At 44.3% G+C, this 6,468-nt stretch overlaps 1 long non-coding RNA gene across 3 annotated transcripts; it reads left to right on the top strand.

The window, feature by feature from the left end:
- Positions 1–4,944: 4,944 nt before the first annotated feature.
- Positions 4,945–5,507, top strand: LOC149975365 (uncharacterized). Of its 3 annotated transcripts, none has more exons than XR_016488228.1 (2): positions 4,945–5,045; positions 5,268–5,507. It is a non-coding gene; the product is annotated as an uncharacterized LOC149975365 (long non-coding RNA). The 3 variants fall into 3 exon arrangements; XR_016488229.1 differs by having other exon boundaries at positions 4,979–5,071; XR_016488227.1 differs by lacking the exon at positions 4,945–5,045 and adding an exon at positions 5,053–5,145.
- The last annotated feature ends 961 nt before the right edge of the window (positions 5,508–6,468 follow it).

Raw genomic sequence — 6,468 nt, 5'->3', positions numbered from 1 at the left:
TTAGACATGTAGTGAAGGGAGTTCATAAAGCTAGCTAGGAGGGACTAGACATGTGGTGAAGGGAGTTCATAAAGCTAGCTAGGAGGGGTTAGACATGTGGTGAAGGGAGTTCATAAAGCTAGCTAGGAGGGACTAGACATGTAGTGAAGGGAGTTCATAAAGCTAGCTAGGAGGGGTTAGACATGTAGTGAAGGGAGTTCATAAAGCTAGCTAGGAGGGGTTAGACATGTAGTGAAGGGAGTTCATAAAGCTAGCTAGGAGGGGTTAGACATGTGGTGAAGGGAGTTCATAAAGCTAGCTAGGAGGGGTTAGACATGTAGTGAAGAGAGTTCATAAAGCTAGCTAGGAGGGACTAGACATGTGGTGAAGGGAGTTCATAAAGCTAGCTAGGAGGGGTTAGACATGTGGTGAAGGGAGTTCATAAAGCTAGCTAGGAGGGGTTAGACATGTGGTGAAGGGAGTTCATTAAACTAGCTAGGAGGGGTTAGACATGTGGTGAAGGGAGTTCATAAAGCTAGCTAGGAGGGGTTAGACATGTGGTGAAGGGAGTTCATAAAGCTAGCTAGGAGGGGTTAGACATGTAGTGAAGGGAGTTCATAAAGCTAGCTAGGAGGGGTTAGACATGTGGTGAAGGGAGTTCATAAAGCTAGCTAGGAGGGGTTAGACATGTGGTGAAGGGAGTTCATAAAGCTAGCTAGGAGGGGTTAGACATGTGGTGAAGGGAGTTCATAAAGCTAGCTAGGAGGAGTTAGACATGTAGTGAAGGGAGTTCATAAAGCGAGCTAGGAGGGGTTAGACAACTGGGCTGACAAACTGGAATGGTATCCAGTAGGTAAATGTTTCACAGTAAAGCTTCTGGAATGATCCTCTGGAACCAAGCCAGTCTTCGGTCTCCTGAATCAGATGAATAAAAAGCTTCTAGAATGATTTATAGAATCATAATAAACATTCCAGAACACGTCAGTTAGTTATCAGATCTCACCTGAGGAATGGCTCTTCCTCTTTGCGTCACATTAAAACATGGTATAACGAGCTAAAGACTATCTTTAAAATCTTTTTTTTTAAAAAAGTAAAAACACAATCATGTTTTCAATCTATTTTTCAAAGGATACCGAATCTCTTCTTAAATCGCTAAGATCTCTCTTGTGATCTGTGGTATGACAATAACAAGTTGAGCCAAGATCCTAGTAAGACACCTGTCAAACCAGCACAACAGGTTCAACTCCTAAACTCAACTGGTAACAGACATGTTAACGTGCTGAGCCGAGGCACTTCCTGCTACGTAAACATATGGTAGACGAGAGGTTTAGGGAAACCCTTGGGCATGAAAAAGATGTCAAGAGAAACTTATTGGGGGAACCCGCCAGGATAAGGAGTCTTACTTTGTCTGCTACGTTGGACCCTCGCAGTAAAAAGACATTTCAATCATGACAACAAAATGGAAAAGACAAAAAATGGACAACAAGATTTTATTTGATTAGGATTTATTTGTTTCATTTCTACCAAAAAGGGAAACTAGAAAATAGGTTCAAATTACAAATATAAAAACAAAACCATCATCAAAATATTTAAAAAACAAACAAAGAAAATCACACAGCATCGATGCGGGGACATTTTGTAAGTTCTGCCCTTTTGTTTTAAAAAAAAATACAAAATAAGAGCAAATAAACAAAAAACATTTTTTTTTTTTAAATCAAAAACGTTATTTACAGAGCAGGTATTTACATTAAGGCATTTCAGTTACACAGAATAAAATGGCCGATCTAAGGAAAAGATGGATTCCCTCTTGTCCAAGTATCGGTAAATAAATATTAGGAAGACTTCTCATTAGAGTATCAGCTAGTATCCATTAGCAGCCTATTTCTCTATACAGTACACTACTACAGGCCCTGGACTAAAGTAGTGCACTATATATATATAGGGAATAGGGTTCTATAGGGCCCTGGTCTAAAGTAGTGCACTATATATATATAGGGAATAGGGTTCTATAGGGCCCTGGTCTAAAGTAGTGCACTATATATATATAGGGAATAGGGTTCTATAGGGCCCTGGTCTAAAGTAGTGCACTATATATAGGGAATAGGGTTCTATAGGGCTCTGGTCTAAAGTAGTGCACTATATAGAGAATAGGGTTCTATAGGGCTCTGGTCTAAAGTAGTGCACTATATATAGGGAATCGGGTTCTATAGGGCCCTGGTCTAAAGTAGTGCACTATATAGGGAATAGGGTTCTATAGGGCCCTGGTCTAAAGTAGTGCACTATATAGGGAATAGGGTTCTGGTCTACAGTAGTGCACTATATAGGGAATAGGATTCTATAGGGCTCTGGTCTAAAGTAGTGCACTATATATAGGGAATATGGTTCTATAGGGCTCTGGTCTAAAGTAGTGCACTATATAGGGAATAGGGTTCTATAGGGCTCTGGTCTAAAGTAGTGCACTATATAGGGTGACATTTGGGACATATACAAATTGATCAAAGACCACAGAGATACTTAGGATGAAACGACGTGACAGGAAGCTCCAGGATGTTAGTTGACAGGAAGCTCCAGGATGTTAGTTGACAGGAAGCTCCATGATGTTAGTTGACAGGAAGCTCCAGGATGTTAGTTGACAGGAAGCTCCATGATGTTAGTTGACAGGAAGCTCCAGGATGTTAGTTGACATGAATACTAGTCAATGTGGTCTTCTGTATTACATTCAATACTAAGTAGGATGTCCCACCACTCTGCCCAGAGTAGGAGAAAACATTTCACTTCCTTTTGTTAGAAAATACATTTTTACCGAGACACTTCTTCACGTCGTTCTGAATCATTCAGTAGGGCGGGGGGGGGGGGGGGGGGGGGGTCTCTGAAATATATTTAACTTTATTTACAAAAAAAAAAAGTGATTTTGTAACCTAAAACATTCGATAATAAAGCACCGAACTCCGCTGACCGAACGGTTTTACCGCCAAAAATCTTTTGAGGGTTTGACATTTTTGTCGTTGTCGTCTCCAAAGTAGTTTCTGCGGGTCGCAAAAGGTTAAATTAAAATGTAAAAGGCTTTGGGAAAAAAAATAATAAGTTTGGTGTTTGCTCAGTGCTCTGTTGACAAGTTAGAGGAACGCGTGTTGTTGTTTTTGTTGTGACAGGAAGTCTTTGGAAAAAGAACAGGAACTTGTCATGAAGATGAAACGCGGTAAACTAAAACAAACAAATACTACACGTCTTGTCTCAACAACAATACCCATCTCCCCTCTACTCTCCTCCTCTCCTCCCCTCCCCATCTCCTCTCCTCTCCTCTCCTCCCCATCTCCTCTCCTCTCCTCTCCTCTCCTCTCATCTCCTCTCCTCCCCTCTCCCCATCTCCTCCTCTCCTCCCCTCCTCCTCTCCTCTCCTCCTCTCCTCTCCTCCTCTCGTCTCCCCCTCTCCTCTCGTCTCCCCATCTCCTCTCCTCCCCATCTTAACTTCATAATGTTCTATGTTCTTGTCTCAAAAACAATCTCCCATCTTAACTTCATATTGTTCTGTGTTCTCCGGATTAGACAAGATGACGAATACAATTTTTTTTGTAAAACCTGGTAGATAATTATCCTAGGTGACACAAATGCTATTTTCTACATTTTTGACCACTTTTGTTCCTCTGCGCCTCCATTGATTTAGTCGCCCACATTTTGGCCATTCTAACAAGGATAAAAAAACAGATCAAACTACGATAGACGCGGAGGTTTGGTCTACGATAGAGACGTGGAGGTTTGGACTGATAGAGACGTGGAGGTTTGGACTGATAGAGACGTGGAGGTTTGGACTGATAGAGACGCGGAGGTTTGGACTGATAGAGACACGGAGGTTTGGACTGATAGAGACGCGGAGGTTTGGACTGATAGAGACACGGAGGTTTGGACTGATAGAGACGTGGAGGTTTGGACTACGATAGAGACGTGGAGGTTTGGACTGATAGAGACGTGGAGGTTTGGACTGATAGAGACGTGGAGGTTTGGACTACGATAAAGACGTGGAGGTTTGGATTACGATAGAGAAGTGGAGGTTTGGACTACGATAGAGACGTGGAGGTTTGGACTGATAGAGACGTGGAGGTTTGGACTGATAGAGACGTGGAGGTTTGGACTACGATAAAGACGTGGAGGTTTGGATTACGATAGAGACGTGGAGGTTTGGACTGATAGAGACGTGGAGGTTTGGACTGATAGAGACGTGGAGGTTTGGACTGATAGAGACGTGGAGGTTTGGACTACGATAGAGACGTGGAGGTTTGGATTACGATAGAGACGTGGAGGTTTGGACTACAATAGAGACGGAGGTTTGGACTACGATAGAGACGGAGGTTTGGACTACGATAGAGACGTGGAGGTTTGGATTACGATAGAGACGTGGAGGTTTGGACTGATAGAGACGTGGAGGCTTGGATTACGATAGAGACGGAGGTTTGGACTACGATAGAGACGGAGGTTTGGATTACGATAGACGTGGAGGTTTGGACTGATAGAGACGTGGAGGTTTGGACTGATAGAGACGTGGAGGTTTGGACTGATAGAGACGTGGAGGTTTGGACTGATAGAGACGCGGAGGTTTGGACTACAATAGAGACGTGGAGGTTTGGACTGATAGAGACGCGGAGGTTTGGACTGATAGAGACGTGGAGGTTTGGGCTACGATAGAGACGTGGAGGTTTGGACTGATAGAGACGTGGAGGTTTGGACTACGATAGAGATGTGGAGGTTTGGACTGATAGAGACGTGGAGGTTTGGACTGATAGAGACGCGGAGGTTTGGACTGATAGAGACGTGGAGGTTTGGACTACGATAGAGACGTGGAGGTTTGGACTGATAGAGACGTGGAGGTTTGGACTACAATAGAGAAGTGGAGGTTTGGACTACGATAGAGACGTGGAGGTTTGGACTGATAGAGACGTGGAGGTTTGGATTACGATAGAGACGTGGAGGTTTGGACTACGATAGAGACGTGGAGGTTTGGACTGATAGAGACGTGGAGGTTTGGATTACGATAGAGACGTGGAGGTTTGGACTACGATAGAGACGTGGAGGTTTGGACTACGATAGAGACGTGGAGGTTTGGACTGATAGAGACGTGGAGGTTTGGACTGATAGAGACGCGGAGGTTTGGACTACGATAGAGACGTGGAGGTTTGGGCTGATAGAGACGCGGAGGTTTGGACTGATAGAGACGCGGAGGATTGGACTGATAGAGACGTGGAGGTTTGGACTACGATAGAGAAGTGGAGGTTTGGACTGATAGAGACGTGGAGGTTTGGACTATCGGTTTTCCTAGAGGAGTATCATCTACACAATTAACATTTTACCCATTGGTCAAAAGACGTGTTTTTGATTGGACACCCAATATTAAAAAGATAAAAGAATCACAGAGAGACAGAGAGAGAGAGAGAGAGATAGAGAGACAGAGAGAGAGACAGAGGCAGAGAGAGGCAGAGAGAGAGAGAGAGACAGAGACAGAGAGAGAGAGAGAGAGAGAGAGAGAGAGAGAGAGAGAGAGAGAGAGAGACACAGATAAATCCTATGCACCCGTGTGTAAAGACGTCTGTATAAATTATACGGCTGTCGCTCATCTCCCAGTCTTCACCTCATCTACTACTTAGATTTAAATAATGAATCACATTTTTGATGGCCTCTCCCTCTATCTAGAGAGATGCCTATAACTCTTGTCAGTATTACTGTTCTCCATATAGTATAGAGAGAGAGAGAGAGACAGAGAGAGAGAGAGACTGTTCTCCATATAGTATAGAGAGACATCTATTCCAGTGTTTCAGGAAAGTACCAGATGTCATCGTCCAATTGAAACCGTTTAAATGAAAAGGAGAAACAGTCCTGTTAGTGCAGCTAACCGCAGAACACAAGACAACAAGCAGAACCGCTTCCCCTCTGAGAACATGAAAAGGTGACTACCATAATAACACAGAACACAAGACATCCATCACAGATCAATAACAGTTACAGCCCCCCCCCCAGATAATAAGTTATACTGTAGTCTAAACCAGGCCCCCCCCCCCAGTTATACTGTAGTCTAAACCAGGGTCCCCCCCCCCAGTTATACTGTAGTCTAAACCAGGGCCCCCCCCAGATAATAAGTTATACTGTAGTCTAAACCAGGGCCCCCCCCCCCCCAGATAATAAGTTATACTGTAGTCTAAACCAGCCCCCCCCCCCCCCCCCCCCAGTTATACTGTAGTCTAAACCAGGGCCCCCCCCCAGATAATAAGTTATACTGTAGTCTAAACCAGCCCCCCCCCCCCCCCCCCCCAGATAATAAGTTATACTGTAGTCTAAACCAGGGCCCCCCCCCCCCAGATAATAAGTTATACTGTAGTCTAAACCAGCCCCCCCCCCCCCCCCCCCAGTTATACTGTAGTCTAAACCAGGGCCCCCCCCCCCAGATAATAAGTTATACTGTAGTCTAAACCAGCCCCCCCCCCCCCCCCCCCAGATAATAAG

Source organism: Oncorhynchus mykiss, chromosome 18 (genome assembly GCF_057628025.1).
Source record: "Oncorhynchus mykiss isolate SJ-2025 chromosome 18, ASM5762802v1, whole genome shotgun sequence".
NCBI classification, from domain to species: domain Eukaryota; kingdom Metazoa; phylum Chordata; class Actinopteri; order Salmoniformes; family Salmonidae; genus Oncorhynchus; species Oncorhynchus mykiss.
Note: the sequence above shows the minus strand (reverse complement) of the source record. Positions and strands in the feature narration are given on the sequence as shown.